Source organism: Pygoscelis adeliae, unplaced genomic scaffold, assembly GCF_000699105.1.
Source record: "Pygoscelis adeliae isolate BGI_AS28 unplaced genomic scaffold, ASM69910v1 Scaffold291, whole genome shotgun sequence".
Lineage (NCBI taxonomy): Eukaryota > Metazoa > Chordata > Aves > Sphenisciformes > Spheniscidae > Pygoscelis > Pygoscelis adeliae.
This window is the reverse complement of record NW_008824063.1, coordinates 136,336-155,317: the sequence shown is the minus strand read 5'-3', so window position 1 is coordinate 155,317 and position 18,982 is coordinate 136,336.

Here is an 18,982-nt window from a genome sequence, read left to right as displayed (position 1 = left end):
CAGGAATGCAAAAGAAAGGCTCTGTCCTGCAAGCTCATGCAGAGACAGGAAGGAGTTCAGCACCGCCTGTATATTGTGAGGGTACCAAAACTCAATGAGAGATTGTAAGGAAGTGGAAAAAGGTTTGATTTAATTTAACTTTCCAAGAAAGTTGACTCTGCCCGCCTGCATTCTCACATACTAACACCAAGACACACATTTACAAACACCAAGACACGTATGCCCAGGTGGTCTCAAGATCACTTGTGTCCAGCTTAGAGGACAAAGGTTGTCAGTTACTGTGTCCTTACAATGGTTCCCTGGATGCTCTCGATTGGTGAGGAAAAGGGCTTTTTGGACAGTAGTTTTGACCCAGGAGTCAACATTTATTGCAATGTGATCTTTTGCTTTAAAATTTCACTTGCTTCACCCTCTGTAACTCTTAAGCGAGATTGCTTTCTGTTGCCCATGTTTTCTCATTTTGGGCCTCTTGTGGATCTGGTCTCTTTGTTGGGATAACAGGAGGAGAAGTGGCACATACATTGTGGTGTATGGCTGCCAGAGCTGCCAGAGGACAGGCTTTCTGCTGACAAGTCACCTGAGCTGTTGGTCTTTGTGCAAGCAAAGATATTCTCTTTTACTGTTGTCAGTCATGTCCTTTTAATCAGCCTGAGCTTACCTGAAGACAACTCATACAATTCTTCTGTGAGCAAAGCCAGGATGGATACCATGGATGGTGGAATATGGAAGAAAGCATTTAGTTTGAAAAGCAGGGTCTCATTTTCTAGGTTCACATGTGAGTCCACAGCACTATGTCAGGGGATTCCCTGATCATAGTCCCTGGCTGGCTGGAGTTTGTTGTATGACTGAGTTTCATGAGATGCCTTCGGTTCTCTGTGGCTTTAGTGAGGAACTTTGACAAAGGCTTTTGAAAGACTAAGTAAATTGCATCCTTCACAACCAGTTTGCTGACACACTTAAAGCAGACAGAGGACAATTTTCCTTTAAAGAGGACATGCTGGTTTCTCTGTCTTACGTGCCATAACAGGTAATGAAAGTCGAGCACGTTCCCTGCACACTTGCAGGCTTGTTTAACCCTTCTTGGTACACTGCCTGCTGTGAGATGCATGAGGGAAGACACCAGATTGCTAATAACCTGAGCAATTCTGCAGGCAAAACAGGTAAAAAGGCAGTGAACTGACCTAACCCAAAAAAAAGTCTGATTCCAAACAAGGAGGAGGAACGGATTTTGAGGGGTGGGTAGGGCTATAAATAATATTTTTTTCTTAGGTAGAGATCACATTTACAGTTTGCCCTCCTAGAGTTTTAAAAACAGTTAGCTGAGCAAATTGGTAATTAAAAGGTACATAGCTTGAAAAACTAGCTCTAAACATCTGTTAAATATTGTTTGTAGCTAAAACTTGCACAGTTAAATATAGCTGTATTTACCTGCTAATAGAAATTTCTCTGCTTTTCTTTCTCAATTCAGTTGGTTTAATTAAAGTCAAAGATATTTCTTCATCACACAGGTGGCTGATGCTGGGCTTCCTGAACATCATGTCCTGGCTGTAACATGTGCTTTGCTAGTACTGTCAGTAAAAGCTCACCATTCCCCTTGTTTGGATCTTACCCACTAAGAGAGAGGGTAAGAGTAATGACTTTTAACTTCAAGAATATCCTCCTCATTCTTTAATCACAGATGAAATGCACTTGCTCACTCCCCTCCATGGAGGTTGGCTAAAGAGGGCCTCTTCCAACTTTACATCCTTCAGGATCATCCCCATCTGTCCTCCCTCTGTGGCAATGGAATAACTTGACTTCTGCTAGAGTCTGAGCTCCCCAAATGACACCTTTTGCAGAACTCCCTGTGCCAGGTCCCCTGCATCAGAAGGAAGTCCTGTCTCAGAGGGCCTCACCTGTTTCTGTTGGCATCTATTTATATGCCAATATTGGAGTAATCTTTAGGTTTTGCTTAGGGGTTCGATTATACAATTTAGGTACTTGATTAGATTTATGCTGTATAGTGAATAGTGAGTATATGTACAAATAAGCATGTATTTCACCTGTGACTTAAAAACAGGGAAAGACTGTCTCTTAGCATGACAACAATCTTGTATAAAGGGGAAAGTCTGAGAATATCACCATCTCTTTTCCTCTGTCACACTGACTATAAATAGTCCCTTCCTGGTTACTGAAGTAGATTTTCCCTCTTATTGCTTATCATGATTAGCTAAATAGGCCATGTACAGATACATTTGTAAAGGCTCCTGCCTTTTCCCTGAAGCATGTGAATCAGCGTGCAGGCACAGTGTAAGACACATGCTACCCTGCACTGAGATGGCAAATGCCTGGCCAGAGAAAACAGACCCACATGGGAATGCATTCAGGCTTCCCAAATCTCGTCTACGTACCCCAGAACATGGCTGGGCAACACACATCTCACCAAACCTGGCTGTACCTGGGAACTCCTAGGAGGGAAGGCTATGGGGTATGCTTATCAAGCCCATCTCCTGCCAGAACAAGCAATCGCAAATCACGGGAAGAGGCAGTGGTCCCGGATCTGCAGACAGTGAGGCAGTGATCGCAGAATGGGAAGAGTCAGACTCAAGCCAAGAGGTGCATCCCACAGGTGAGGAGTTAGCTGAGGTGGTAAGTGGAGGGAGTGGGATGGGAGGCACTGGAGGTAGCATGAAGGTGGTAGAATAGAAGACTAGTTTCAGGAAAGACTGGACACCATTGAGATAATACAATGAAATAAATCTTGAGTTAAAGGGTGCTGTAATAGACCACCCATATCAAAAGGCAGTAATCAGTGGGTACAATCAGACTGAAGTATGACTGACTTCGAGTAACAATCCAAGTATCCCAGGGTCAAGCAACGGATTGATATAGTTCAATATCTTCATATGCTTTCCGCATGATAACTCAAATGCTCCCTCACCAAATTCGTAGACAACAGTAAATATGAGCAAGTAGCTGGCAGATGAATGGCAGAGCTTCAGTCCAGAGGGACCTCAACAAACTTCAGGCCTCCACCAGCAGGAACCTCACAAAGTTCAAGAGCTAGGAAGGCCAAGATCTGTACCCAGGGCGGGATAACCCCGGGCTCAGTGCAGGCTGGGAAGCAATTGATCAGCCCTGATGAGAAGGACCAGGAGGAGGACAAATTGAACACGAGTCAACAGTGCACTCTCATGGCAAATAAGGGAAAACACAAACTGGGCTACGTTAGAACTGTGACCAGCAGGGAGGAGTTACCATATCCCTCTACTCAGTGCTTCTGTTGTTGCATCTTGAATACTCTGTGTTTGTCCATCCCCCAAGCCCCCTCCCTCTACCCCGAACAAGGATAGGAAAAAAAGAACAGAAGAGGTCTGGCAGAGGGTGACTGAGATGTCAGAGGTCTCAGACACATGGCCTGAGGACAGGTAGAAGGAGCTGTTTTGTGTTGTCAAAGAAGATGCTGAGGGCCTGGTAATGACAGCCCACAAATACTTGAAGGGCAGTTACAAGGAGAACGAAACCAAACACTTCTCAGTGGTACCAAACAATAAAACAAGGGCCACAGGGACAACAAAGGTTCAGGTAGGGTATTAGGAAAGAATGTCAACATAGCATTAGCTCTTGCTCAGTCAGGTCCCACAGTGACCTCTAAGACATTTCCCAAAACATCTGCTCTTCCCCAGACCCACACTGCTCCATGCAGAACGGACATTCCTAACCTATGCTCTTGCATACGTCTCTCTCATCTGCACAGCAAATACGTATTAGGATCATTTTTATTCAATATTTTTTTGTGTGGAATTCTACTTACCTGAAGCTTTTCACCAAGCAAATTTCAGATGCGTACTTGAGACACCTTTTTATACAGGAAAGGAAATGAAAAATGAAGCAGCATATTAAAATTAGTCTGCGAACAATCAGTGCTGTGTAAATTGGATAGTCAGTGTCACAGTTTGGGATACTGCCTACTTTGTGAACAACTGATAGAATAATTTTTGATGAAAATATTCATATGATGTAAAAAAAGACTAGATCACTATGGTAGCTAAGGGAGGAAGGGAGGTGGAAAATGCATTAGAAAAGGAAGAAAATAAATCAACTAGTAGCTGAAAAATGAGTATCAGCAAAAGAAAATGTAAGAGAAGTAGAACTAGTTTGACTCATTCAGACTAGAAAATATTTTACTTGTTCTTAAAGGTATCACAGGGAATGAATGCAAACTGAGAGGGAGATGTATGCAAATTTATGTAAATTTATATGAAAATCAGCACATACCATCAGTCTCTTGGCAAGTTACCCGATGTCTCTGTGCCTTAGTGACTGTATATGACTAGGAAGGAGGTTAAAAGTGAACAACAATATAAATGTTGCAGTACACTACAGTGAGGATCCACAGCCCTAGGACAGGAGCTGATAGACTGCATTTACACACAAAAGGCTGGGACTATATTTCTGCTGCCCTTTTCTCACTCCAAAATTAACAGCATATCCTTCACTTTGTCCACTGACAGCATGGGAAAGCCAGGTACACAGGGCAGAGGAACAAGTCAGGGGACTAATACGTACAGTTGAATTTGCTGGTCATTGCAACTCCTTCTTCCTCCAATAATTTTAGCACTGTGTGAACAGGAATGTTCTATATTTTGGCTTCTCCAAGACCCATTCAGAAGTGTCTGTGTTTGTACCCTCACATGGATGTTTCTCCTGTATTTGAGACTCTCTGTATTTAAGGATTCAACTCTTATGTTTGTCAATATCATTCCTACACCCACATAAAGCAATGCTAATAGTTGTTTATTCTTTGCTTTTCTTGCCAGATCACTGATTTTTAAATATTCTCTCAGAATGAAACATTTATGAATGTTCATCACTATGGGCTTCATCCTTATCTCCTGAGACCAGTGGTCCTTGCATGTGACATCCAAACAATAGGACTAAAAACTCTCCCTTTCTTGTAATGGAGTATAGCAATTTATTGTGGGTTTGAGGGGTTTTTTTGTGTGATTTTTTTTTCTTCCTTCTGATTTTTTGAAACAGCTTTGTACGAATTGTTCTGGGAGACCAAAGTATCAAAATGTGTAAAGCTACTCATCTGAGGACACCAATAACTCCACTAGGACACATCTGCTTGGAAAGTGTATGTCAGTACCAACACCCAGCTTTGAAGACTGAGCAACCATCTGAACACCTTCCTGATTCCTTTCAGCATCCTATCCTTACCTCTTGTGATGCTCACCTGTAGATTTTTGTCTGTTAGGATACGAGAAGGTACTCGAAGTAGCAAAGGGCAGAAACTAGTATTTATAGTTGCCTATAAAATAGTAAGGGCTATTTTTCTATTAAATAGGTTGGCATGCATTTAAAAGCTCCACAGAAAAAGGAATAATGTGCATCTGGTTTTATGTGTACAATCAAGTGTTGAAAGAGGTTTCCCAGAGAGGTTGTGTAGTCTCTGTCTTTGGAGGTTTTCCAGACCTGACTGGAAAAAGCACTGAGAAGCCCCGTCTGGCCTCATAGCTGACCCTGCTTTGAGCAGGAGGTTGGAGCAGAGACCTCCTGAGGTCATTGCAACTCCTTCTTCCTCCAATAATTTTAGCACTGTGTGAACAGGAATGTTCTATATTTTGGCTTCTCCAAGACCCATTCAGAAGTGTCTGTGTTTGTACCCTCACATGGATGTTTCTCCTGTATTTGAGACCTCCTGAGGTCTCTCCTCCTTCCCACCCAAATTATCCTATGAATTTGTGAATTGGAATATTTCCACAGGCAAACTGTACTTTCAGCATATGGCAATGTCTGTTTTGAAGATATATCTCTCAAGTCTCAAAGCTTTAGCACAATAGCATTCCTCTGCCACAAGTTAATGGACAATAATTTTCAAAAATCCCCATGGACCCAAAAATCCCAATCATCCCAAAATCTTAGTACGACTAGGACAATGAATGGTAAAAGCCCAGGTTCTGCAGAGGCTTTGTGCTTCAATGGGCACAGGTATGCTTATGTCTGCATTGGGTAGCACCCGGCATGAACCACAGTCTTGTGCCACTAGACGCATGACACTGCTCACCAGCTCACATAGACAAGAATGTGAAGAGAAGGTGTCAGCCAGGTTCTCCTGGTGGCACACACATGGCTTGGACCAAATGATTTTTAAATCTGCCCCATCTTTTGAAATGCATGTAAGCATCCAGATTAAGAACCACAAGCCTTGCTGTTCTTGTCCTGGCCCTGAATATCTACGTATGCCCTACATGTGCTTAGAAAGCATATAGTGGAAGTGGAGTCCAGATCCAACTGCACTGCATATATATGATCTAGGTAAAGTTATTTTTAGATGATAGAGTGTTCCTAATGTATCAGCTATTTTCAAATTAATTTAAAGTGTCCTATTCTTTCACCTCACCTTCCTCTGTACTGGTTTTGTTCAGAATTGCATAGCTTTCATTTAGACCCTTTGTTTGACTTTTTTTCCTCTGGTAGCTTTTTTCCCCCTTCCTTAATCTGAGGGAACTCAGCTCACCTTCTGAGTTTATTCTCTGATCCTTTCATTTTGTAACCTGCTGACCGAATATCTCTCTGATCTGGGACACAGATCTCAGTTAACGGTATTGATCCTGCCAAGAGAGTAAAACCAGAGTCTGGAAATGACATATGAGACACTGGAGCAGGTTGCCTAAAGAAGTTGTGGATGCCCAAACCTTGGAATTGTTCAAGGTCAGGTTGGACGGGGCTTTGATCAACCTCATCTAGTGGAACGGGTCCCTGTCCACAGCAGGGGGGTTGGACTAGATGATCTTTAAAGGTCCCTCCCAACTCAAACCATTCTATGATTCAACAGTCCCAGGCCAGACCTTGTAGTAAGTCCCAGTTCTAAGCTTTGTACAGAGCTCTCAGAAAACCTGTGAGGACCTGTCCACCGTTGCTGAAGAAGTGCTAAAGCCATTTTGCAATACACATTGAGCCCATGATGGGCTCCTGTTTCCTCTGTAGCCAGTTTTATTGGCAATTAGTATTTTTATCATATGCAACTGATAAACAGTTTAGTGTGGTCAGTTTTAAGTTAACACACTTTCCCTGTTAGACAGATGAAGCACAAGAAATTAGTAGGAGCCTCACTAAGGCTAAACTTAACACTGCATAGGCTGTTCCTGTAGGTTTGGATGTGGTATCAACACCATGACTGTCTTCATAGAGGGGAGACAATCCTGCTAAGGTAGCAGGTGCAAGGACAGCCCAGCCGGGTCAGTGGGACCTTCTGACAGGCTGCAGAGGAGCACAGCACCACATTGTGACCTTAGAAACTTATTTTTTTAAATGTCGCACACTTCCACCTGCCTAATGTAAAGCCTCTGCCAGAAGCTGTGTTAAGTATTAGAGAAATATTCTTGCATTACCCAAAGAAGAAAATGTTCTTTGGCTTCAACATGCAACATGTGGGACAAACTAACCTAGGTCCTGCAACAGCATATCAGAGACTGCTGCCATCTACCTCTTCTCCTGAGGCATGACCAGCATTTCCCTGTATTTTCATCTCCTAAGTAGGTATCTGAAGATGGACTGTAGGGTAGCAATAGGACCTCAGGAACTTGAAGTGAATGGGGCAGTGAAGACCAAATAAATAAAGAGTGCAGATAGATTGCCTTGTCATGGTGTGTTTGCTCTTGCAGAAAGTGCCACCCATGTCACCTGAGCAACAGAGTCTGCAGCGACTGGTCTTCCCTTAAGGCAGAATTGGCTGCTCACGGGGTGGAACAAACACCTGTCTCCTGAGCCTTTGGGATGGCATGCACAATGGAGCAGAAACATTCACCAAGCCAAAGCCCACAGCTACAGCCAGACTGCTGTCCTGGGCATATGTCAGAGCTGCATGAGATGCTGGTGTGAGGCAGGGGTTCCACAACAGCAGCACAAGGTTAACATGCAAAATGCATCGTGTGGAGCTGGTTGGTGCTAGTAACAAAAGCCCATGGCTGTGGAAGAGGAGCGCAGATCAGGAAGGGACTTTTGTGGCTGTGAACCTAGTCCATAGGCATATTGCAAACAGGTCTAGCCCCACTGACAGGAATGGCAGCTTTTTACTACTTAAACTCTAAGGGTATTCCAAGCTCTCCTTCACTGACGGCCCTCTCATCTCCAGCCTTCCTAAGTTCATGACTTGTTTTCTTCCCATATGCCACAGGCAGAGCAAATGCCTAATGGCAAGGAAAATGATAAACAAACTGGAAAGGACCATAGTTGCCATAAATCAGGATAATCTCATTAATAGAGAAGGTTACTTTGAAGCCTAGGGGCTAGCTCAAATGTAGCCAAGACTGGCTCATAAGTGGCAGTAATTCCCCGCCCAAGTTTTTGTGGGAGCTGTGGGAGATATCTCAGGGTCTCAGTCATGCTGCTTGACCATCCTGGAGTGGAGCTACTGCATAGAGGCTTTCCCCATTTTTAATAAGTGCATGTGTCATCTGTATCATGCATCACAGGAACTCCTGGGCACACAGCCTACACATGCCCTGCATCCATCCCATGGCAATAGGGAGACGGAAAGCCTCCTGCGTTGGTGAAAAACAGTCCTGTGTCACTGGGGTGCTGAACTGCATCCATGCCACAGTGGAAGAAGGGTGCTCTCCTCTCCTCTGTGCCTCAGTTTCACCAGCGTTCAGTAGGCTGGACGTGGAGCAATGGTGTTCACTCTCTTCCCTGGCTGAGAGCCAGGAGGTGCTACTGTTTACCATGTTTAAATAGCACATTCAGGCTATCACCTGGGCAAGCTAATAAGATTTTAAGTCATAGCCCTAAAACCCAAGCCAATGGGAAACGGTAGTCATTGGCTATATATTTCAGCAATTAATCTTCCTTAAGGAGATTTCAAAAGAGCCATATTGATACAAAACCAGTTGTCAGAAGACCAGAAGACTTTGTGGGTTTCCAAGACCTTACAGGAAAAAGCCATAAGTAACCTGGTGTGACCTCAGAGCTGACCCTGGATTTAGCAGTAGGTTGGACTAAATCACTTCCTAAGGTCCCTTCCAGCTTGAAGGACTCTGTCATCCTCTCATCCTATGAAAAAAACAGGGAAAACCCAGTCACAGCTCAGGAGAAGAGGCACAGTGTCTCTGCCATGCTGTAACAGGACCTGGGTAAATCTGTCCTACCTCTTGAAGCAAAAGGAATTTTCTTCTCTGGATTCTGCAAGATTATTCCTTTAATGATTTCACATCTGCAGTATTTGTCCAAGGCTGCAGTTTTAAAAGATGCGGTGATGTGACAGCTCAGCACAAGGGGGAGGTCTTGCTTTACCTTCCACTCCTCCAGAGGTGCTCAGCAGACACCTCAGCGGTGCTGGGCTCTCCTAGAGTACGTCTGTGAGTGGAACGCCCTTGCAGAAAAGTTGACAAGCACATGAGCTACTGCAAGGGAGGGGACAGGGACTGGCATCAGGAAAGAGCGGGGGAGGCAGGAAGAGGAACAAGAGGAGAGGAGACCTCCCCTTTTCAGAGGCAAGAGCCACTAGACTGGCTGAATTGTCCCTGTTACGGCCTCTGGGCAGAGAGGCTTTGTCCCCTGGCCTAACTATTGGGATCTGGGAGTGTCCCAATTTCAGAAACAGCTGGTGGAGTGTCCCAGCACAGCTGCTCTTATGGTCTGGTCTGGCACTGGGGCCACCTCAGCTGAAGGCACTGTCACTCCTCTGCCCCTGGCAGCCTGCTCTTGTTTCCAGTCCAAGGTGGGCTGCCCTACACTAGCCCTGCACAGTCACTATGGACCTTATTTATTCTCAACCACAAAGATTAAAATGCAGATGCCTCTTCTGAGACCAGGGAATTGAGCAAGGCTGGAAGGTTGTGTCTCAGAGTAGCCAGAAGCTAACTCCTATGGCGAAAACATGCCACGGTGGTACTCAGGGAGCCAATGTACAAGGTGGGATCCAGAGCTAATCCCCTGGGCATAAGGTCATGCTTCTGAGCACACTCAAAGACCAAGATACTCCTGGGCAACCCCAGTTTTATATCTTCCAGTCTCAAATAAACTATCATGGCTGAAGGTGCTCCCACACTTCTCTGGAGAAGTAAAGGGGGTCCTCAACCCAATGGGAGGAACAATTCAGCACTGCATGCTGGAGGGTGACAAAAATGTCAGTTAAGCCTTCTAATTGCCAGTTGCTGCCCCAGACATTGTCATTCCCACTGTCTTCAGGCCAAACCAGCTGATTCTGACTTGTCCAGAACAGAGCACTTCTCCCACAGGGTCACTTCTGCATGCCAACTAGTTTGGCTTTACCTTCACCAACAACAGTGCTATTTGGTCACGTTTCAGTCAGCTCAGCCTCCTGTGGCCATGCATGTGCAAGGATAGCTGCACTGGGTCTTCAAGTACCTTGCCTGGTACAGCTTCTGACACAGTGAACTCAATTTTTTGGGTGCCATAACTCTCCAGATCTGCCCATCTCAGAGACTGTCTCCTGCCCCTTTGCCACACCTGCTAAACCAGGGTCCCTTGTGTTGCTGGTCTGTGCTGGAAATCCTACATGTTCACTGCAGAGAGAGAGTGTTTTTTCACCATTTATTGACTGAACTTGCCGAGGTCAAGCATTCAATATTCAGACTTTTGCAGGCCAGTCCACTCCTAAAATGGAGAAATGCGTGAGTTGCATGAATCCCAGCCTCAACAGTGCTCAACAGTGGGCAGTATGAGAGACTGGAGCCCCTCCTTGAGAATTTCATAGAATCATAGAATAGTTTGGGTTGGAAGGGACCTTCAAAGGTCATCTAGTCCAACACCCCTGCCATGGGCAGGGACATCTTCAACTAGATCAGGTTGCTCAGAGCCCCGTCCAACCTGACCTGGAATGTTTCCAGGGATGGGGCATCCACCACCTCTCTGGGCAACCTGTGCCAGCGTCTCACCACCCTCAGCATAAAAAATTTCTTCCTTGTATCTAATTTATATCTACCCCCCTTTAGTTTCAAGCCATTCCCCCTTGTCCTGTCGCAACAGTCCCTGCTAAAAAGTTTGCCGCCATCTTTTTTATAAGCCCCCTTTTTTATAAGCCCCCTTTAAGTTCTGATAGGCTTATGTTGCTTTTGACTGGCACATCCAAAGGTGAAAACTGGAGTTGACGGTTCAAGGCATTGCCACTGCTGTCCTCAGAGGTACTTGCCACCCTTCCTGGTAGGCACTGTGGGACATGCAGAACCACAGGCCTTGACTTCTTGGGACCAGCTAAGACAGATTTTTAAGTTTGAGACCATCCCATTAAGTACTATGGCCAGTAATAGGGTACCACCCAGATGTCTGCTATAAATATCTACCTTAAAACATGGAAATGGTCCCTGGGCTACCCTGGGTTTGCTTATTTGACCTCTGCTGGCTGCTAAAGGAGCTTTGGGTGATGAGGGCATGTGGAAACAACTAGGTGCAGATATCTAAAAGAAACTACATGGAGTCTTCCCCATTGACCCCATTCTTCTCAGCCATCATCACCATCACTTGGTCTATTGGAAAAGCAAAGGGAAGAAGTTACCACTGGAGTATTAGCTCCTGTAGGAGCAGAAGTGACCACAGCCAACACCACAGCCAAATGGAGATGGTTCCCAGCAGCGCTGTTCAGGGCTGTCTCATCTCAGGTGGGATGTCAGCGTTGCTTCTCCGAGAGGTCTGCTGGATACTGGGAAAGTAAGATGGAAGATTTAACATCAGAACACAGGGGATAAAGACAAGTCAGTCCTCTTTGATTCACATAATCATGATTTACTCTATCTGTACTCCATGCAGCTCACTGGGCACCCTACACCACAAGCCTGCTCCAGCTCTGGGCTCATTCTCAGCCCTCATGCTGCTCCTTTTCCCCAGTGAGGTGGCCCTGCCCTCATGTTCATCCACCGTCAGACCTAATTTTGTCCAACAGTCAATCCCTACCTCTGCCTCCCTTAGTGTCCTGCTGCCCCCACAGTGTCCATACCCTGATGCCTCAAGTCATGCCCTTTACTGTGACTCCACTTGCTCTCTGCCACGATGAAAGTCCACTGGCACCCAGTGACACGTGAAGACCGGCATTGTTCTCTGTTTACCTCCAGAAATTGAGAGATTTTGATCTCCAGGCTAAACTGGCACTTCATTGTTATAGACCTGCACACTGGCTGCTGGTCTCTGCAGTGAGTCAGGGGAGCACAGAGAAAGGCTTTTCACCGACAATGATGTCTGGGACATGTCCCTCTGCACATTTACGAGCAGTGACAACATTCTCCTGACCTGGCTGGCGGTGCTTCAGGACAAGGCTGAACCAGCACAGGCACACGGCATGTGAGGAGTTAATAAAAACTGCTGGATTAAAGTCATTACATTGTGACTGAAAAACCCTGCTGTTAGCCACAGGGAAGGACCCCGTCTGCAGCTCCCTTACAATAAAATGAAGGGTAATTTCATCGAGTCACCTGCTGCTGACCTATTTAAAGAACCCGGAGGCAGGGCCGAGCAGGTCGCTGCTGGTTCAGCCTGCAGCAGCCAGGGTCAGGCTGCAGGTGAGGCATCCCGGTGCCACCTCTTTAGGGAACAGCGTGCCCAAACCTTCTTAGCCTGGACAGTGCAAGCAGGCTAGCTGGTGCTGCTGGCAGCATCGCTCTGCCTCTGCCCCTCCCCTGGTCAGATTCTGTGCTGTGGCTGTGTTGCTTGGCAGAGGCTGGGGTGCCTGGCGAGTGGGGCTGCACGAGCCCGGCCACCACCAGCTCTACCCAGGCTCAGGGAGGTCGCTTCCCAGCACAGAGAGCCCAGCCTGCGTACCCAGACTTTGGGGAGCACTGCACATCCTTCCTCAGCACCTGCCCAAATCCCCCCACACTCCTTTGGGCTGGGGAAAGGGAAGCTTCCCTGCATTAGCTGCCACTGGATCTGCAGCTTTTCAAGCTGTGCTTTTAAGACTTGAATAAACTCTTCTTACTTGCAGTGACTTGGTTTGCACAGCCATGGAAATTGGCTCTGGTGGTTAACTGTACTCTGGTATCTAATTGGCTTGAAAGTGAGTCTTGGAGGCATTCAGACACCAGCTCCAGGATCCTGTAATATGCTCCGGGATATTGCTCTGTTGGGAAGGGGTGCACAGCTGCTATGAAAACCCTCCCTGGAGTCATGCTGGTACCTAGCAGGAATTGCCTGGCTGGGTTAGGTGGCTCGTCAGGGAAACAGAGCTCAAGCCTTCTGTCCACTCTACAGAGGATATACAAGGATATTAAAATGTTATTATGACTCTTATAATATTCAGTGTTTTCCAGATCTTGGAGTCCCATGATGACTGTGGGAGAAATGCTGCTTTCATTAAAAAATTTTGAAAGCTTTTGCAGCCCCATTGGCACAGAAAAAAGGCAGGCAATGCAATCCTGAGAGATCCAAAAGACAGCTGCAGAGAGAAACACTCTTAGAAACTTCATATTTCTAAGCCAGTCATGGTCCTCCAAGCTGCGTATTTCTTAGGACATGCAGTGCCATGGGTCTTGATGAGTGCAGGTGGCCACAGGGGTCAGGCACTGTTGCTGTGCATCCTGTCCTCTCTGCTGGAGCTGGTGCACCCCAGGAGAGTGTTGCACAGAGCTGCTTCCACAGTCAGCTGCTCCCCCATCCACATATGCACCCAGTCCTGCACAGGGTGTCACAGACACAGAAACACTCCTGCGTGCAAGTTCCCCCTGTGCCAGGCCCAGCCTGCAGGATGACAGTGCTTTCACCAGGTAGAGCTGTACTTGGGAAAAAGGATGACTCAGAGGTGTTGTGATTTCCCTGGTGATGAAGAAGGTTGGCTGGAGAGTGTGTGCTGGATACTGCAGCCAGCCAGTATCTTCTCTGCTCGTTGCTCTCAGCCCTCTCCAGGGTTGCTGCTTATCCATGCACACCTTCAGTTCAGGCTGCCAACTGTCTCCCACCCTTTAGCCTCTCTAAACCCTTTCTCTCCACCCAAGCAAGCTGATATTCCAATTTTACCAGCCCTCTCCATAGCTCCAAACTATTCTGATTTCTCCCACCGTTGGTGACAGGGTAGGGGAAAGTGGCACATGGGAATCAGGGAAGGAGAGCAACGGGGTGGTCCTGGGCATGTGCAGGGTGAAGCCACTATGTATCATAGGGACATCTGGGACCACCTATAGTTTTAACTCATTCTGGCTGGAGACAGTCAGGGTATTCATCTTGCCAAGCTCAGTCTTATCATGTCTGAGGAAGTTCAGAAAAACCCTGCTGGCCATGTCACAGTTGACAGAGCTGCTGTGTGGGTAGAAGTCGATGGGGAAGGGAATTTATCTGTCAGAGCTGGTGGCATGGAGATCATGGGGACAGGGTTGAGCAGAGTTGCACCAGGGGTCCCTGCAGTAGGGGAGGACGGTCTGTGTGTCTGTCTTGTAGAGAGGGAAGTTGTCAGCTTGGACTTACTGGGGACAGAAAAACCGCCTGAGTGCCTGATGAGGCCCAGAGCCCCTCAGGATACCTCAAATCTTTGCCGCTGCCACGCATGCTGCCTGCCCATCACTGCCTGCCTGGATGAGGGTGGTGCAAAAGAGCTGTACACGATCTTGCCAGCTTTTTCTGTCGTTGCTTTAAATGCGCCCTTCTGTCACTGAAGGCTAACTTAATACTGGGCTGTATTAACACAAGCATAGCTGGCAAGTCAAAGGAAGTGATTCTTCCCATTTACTCGACACTCACGAAGGCACATCTGGAGTACCACGTCCACTTTTGGGACACCCTGATATGAAAGAGATGTTGATGAACCGTAATGGGTCCAGAGGAGGGTCACTGAGATGGTTGGAGCTGTAGCACAGGACATATGAGGGGAGCTGAGAGCTGGGTTTGGTCTGACGGAAGGAGAGAAGTCTGAGGGGGATCTAATAGCATCTTCCACTGCCTGAAGAGGCTGGAGAAAGGACAGAGCCAGACTCAGGTGCACAGAGAAAGGACAGCGGCGTTGGGCACATGTTGCCGTACGATGGGACATACAGGCAAATTTCTTCAACTTGAAAGTGTATAAGCAGTGGAACAGGGTCCCAAAAGTCTCTGTTGGGAATCAGGTGAAATGAGTCCTACTCTTGAAATCAGGTTTCCTGTTGTTTCTTGTAAGGAAGATTAGCATCTTTCAATTTTCAAAATGCCTACAGGATTCCCATACCTTCACTTGACTCCATGAAAAAAAAAAAAAAGCAGTGTTTCAAAATGTTAAAAATTGCACTGCCAGGCCAGGCTGTGTCTTTTTAACATACTCGTGATTGTGTGTATTTTTCTGCCTTACCTGTGAAGGGAAATCATAATTTCTAAGGGACTTTGCTAGAGGCAAGAGGTGGATTACTAGAACTGTGTCCTTCATTTAGGAATAATAGCCATTAAAGTCCTTGTTGCTATGGGGCTGCAATTTCCAGAGGCGATACCCATTATCAGAGAACTGGCTGCTGGCAAGCAGTTAATGAGAGAGCTTTGAAATGGCTCAGTAAAAATCCAGCTTCCCTGCAGACTTCTGAGACATGTATGAAAGAGGAAAGGGAGCCAAAGCTGGATCCAGCTGTGATCTGCACAGACGTGGGGTGGTGGCAGCTTCACTATTGCTCCACGGACTGAGGGAAGCCCCCTTCAGACCCAGCACAGGAGTTATTTTTGCAGTGCTTTAGGGGCTCTGCTGGCCTGTGGCAGGTCAGGGCTCTCTGCCTTGAGTCCAGACCCCCTCCCTGTGGCCCGAGCCAACAGCAGCATCCTGCTGAGCCAAGAAAATACAAAGGTGTCTTTAAGCCATGAGAGAGCACACGAGAGCCGGGACATGGGATGTGAAGGAGTTCTTACATCACAGAGTCATTCTTCTACTTGTGCTGGGTTTTGGTCTCAAAAAACGAGACAATCTCTGCTCAGCAGAGAAGAGCTGGGAGAGCAGCAAACCCAGCTGGATGCAGCTGCTGCCTGGATGGAGGAGCTGCACACCCACACACCAACCCAGCATCTCTCAGCAGCACAAAACCATCTCACCAGACTGCAAAAGGGAAGTGAGGGAAATGCCGTGGTCCTCCTGTTCCTCTCCACTGAACTAAGTCTGCAGTAGGTATAGCAAAGATCCTTGCACAGAGGCATGTGGTCAGGCCTAAGCCTCAGGGACAAGCAGTTTCTCTGAGGCCTAAGGCAGCTGGATGAAATAAGGCAACTAGCACACTTTCAGTTTTACTGTTTTTCTTCCTTTCTGTTTGTCTGTGTTGTGAGAGCACTGGTGGGAATTCACATTCATCCTTCCCTCTCTGAGATGAGAAATTCTTCATCTTGCTTTGTCACTGAGGAAAAAGAGAGGAAACCTGAAACATCAGGGCTCTGCTGCTCCCTGGCAGAGCCTGCAGAGATGTCCAGGCTGTGACAGGCACTGCCACCGGGCTGAATGCCTCTGAGCACCTCACTCTCACACACGGTCCTATTAACGGTGCAAATACACTATGCATCACACATCCCATGCTAGCAGTGGTCCTTCTGGTTGCATGAAATTCTCCCTGAAGCAGACATGCTAAGGATCCCTGCTTGGGATGCTAAACTTTTTTATATACCTGGAATTGTGAAGTCTAAATGCAGTGTAGCTTGGTGCAGCTTTAGATAGAGAAGACAACGGGATGCACCAGGTTGCCATAGTTATGCTCCAGAAAGTGGAGGGAATTTCCCAGTGTTTAAAAAAACAATTTCAGCATCAGCAGATCTAAAACATAAAATAAATGGATGACACTTTGGGGCTGGGAGTAACAGTTTCTGGCTTTTCATTTATTTTCTAGAATCAGCCTCTGGCATGGCATTTTCATGTTGCAACCAAGAGGGTTAGAAATACAGGTTTTAATTGAAATAGTGGATACTAATCACATGACTCCAGGACCTGCAGATTGAGGTAACTGTCAAAAATCTCATCATGCATAGTAGGCAGTCTGTAGTTTTTCAGTGGCAGAACGATTGGACTGTTTCACATGTGTTAATGACCTGCAGATATCCAGTAAGGTTGTGGCATCTAGAACATGTACGTGTGCTGTCTGTGTACAGTTCCAGGAGAAGGATATTTTTGCATCAACATGTTGGCAAGTTGAGGAAGAAAAAAAAATTCTGTAAATATGTTAAATAAATCAAATGTATTGAAAGGAGTTTACTCTTGTCAGGGAACAAGAGGACTGTCTGCTTCCTGAGGGATGGGGAGCCAGAAGCCGAGGGCAATAACACGGCCAGTGGTGCAGGGACCTCACGAGCCAGAACCCAGCCCCACAGTACCCAAGCAAGGTGGGCAGAGCAGCACCAGACATCGTGGCCAGGTTCATCATCAGGGAAGCTGGTGTTGATGAGGCAGGTCCAACGTCAATCCACATGTCAGGGTCAGGATCAGGGGAGTCCACGGCCAGGCATGGGAATGAGCATGGCTGCACTGGGGACCAGCAGTCTTACAACATATCACAGGCAAGGACTAATGGCTCAGGTCTTGAGCTTAAATGCAGCCCTCTGGGCCGACAGGGTGGAGGCTCCAGGTGAGGCTGATCCAGGCCATTAATGTTTTCAGGGCCCTGACAAATCCTCATGGAACATAATGTAGTATATCCCATACTGTACCATGGAGCAGCAGTCTCCATTTCTATAGACTTTTGTTTGATTTTATCACAAATCTGTTGATAAACAGTTTTTCAGTAAATTTCCAAATCCTGGGGTCATGGGATCATGACATGTTAAACAAAAGAGTAAAACCAGTGTGCCTCTGTACTACCTATTTTGGAAAAAACTTTGAAAACACGTCCCGGCTGTCTCCAGTATTGAATATTTCTTCTGAGGCTTCTGACTGTTGCTTTCTGAATTCCTGAGTTGGGCAATGCCAGCAAATGGCAATGCTGGCCACCCTCTCCATCGCCATCCGAGTCTGCACTGTTGCTAGCATGCCTGGATACAGGAACATGCAGACAGAGCCCATTTGGCACTCTGCTCTATCTTTTGACTTTCAAAGCTCACTTCAACCATACAAAACTATCAAGAAAATGAACCAGCTGGTAATGGGACACAAAGGCTGACAATGGTGCCTAGTAGGACACAAAGGACACCCAGTGGGACAGCAGAGTCCCTGGCTGAGCTCTGCAATGTGGGACTGGGGAAGGGGAAAAATCCCCCTTCACCCCCACGCTGGTTCAAAGGCTGGTGTTGAGAGGAGGGCAATTAGAGCTGCCAATTGCTTTTCCTGCTGCAGCTTCCCCTTTGTCACTGCTAAAAGACTGACAGCCCAATAACAAGATGATAGTGCGGCTGAGCCCATGTCCCTGAAACATGCTCACTGCTCTCCCCAGCAGACAGAAAGTGTCTGAACCGTTCATTCAAGAGCCTGCCTCAGTTCATTTTCCAAATCCTTCTTCCTCTTTAAGCTACTCACACATCAGGACCTGATTCATCCACTCAGGCTGTTTCATTTGAGATTGTGCAAGTATTTTGGGTAAAATTTCACCCAGACAACTTCTGTTGGTTTTGAATCATCAGATACGTAGAGCAGGAGAAAAGGCATTCCCACAGGGGGATACAGTCTGTTTAAGCCCAAGCTTCTGTGTGCATTTCACTGCCATACTTCACAAAGACATGATTATTCACCGCTTAGTCACTGGGCCTGTTTACTTTGTAGATAAAGGAATAGCTCAGAGGTGCTTTTTCTCCCAGTCCAGGAGCCAGCACACCTCTGAGCACAAAATTTCACATCAGTACCCACTAGCTAGCAAAACCAAACCTTGACAAGTTCTCTGCATAGGCATCTGCTCTGAACCAGTGGCCTGGGCAGCAGCTGGGACCTTCCTGAAGACCTCTAGGTGTGTCCTTTTTTCCTGCCTGTGGCAGGAAAATGGCAGGAATACCCTTCAAAGCAGAGATCTTGCAGAACAGTACTGGGAAAAAGTCATATGAGAGAGCTTTTCAGAGAGCTTTTCCTTATGCACATGTGGTGAGTTAGCTTTGGCTAACAGCAAAACTCCTACCCAGCTGCCTGCTCATTCTCCTCCCTCAGCAG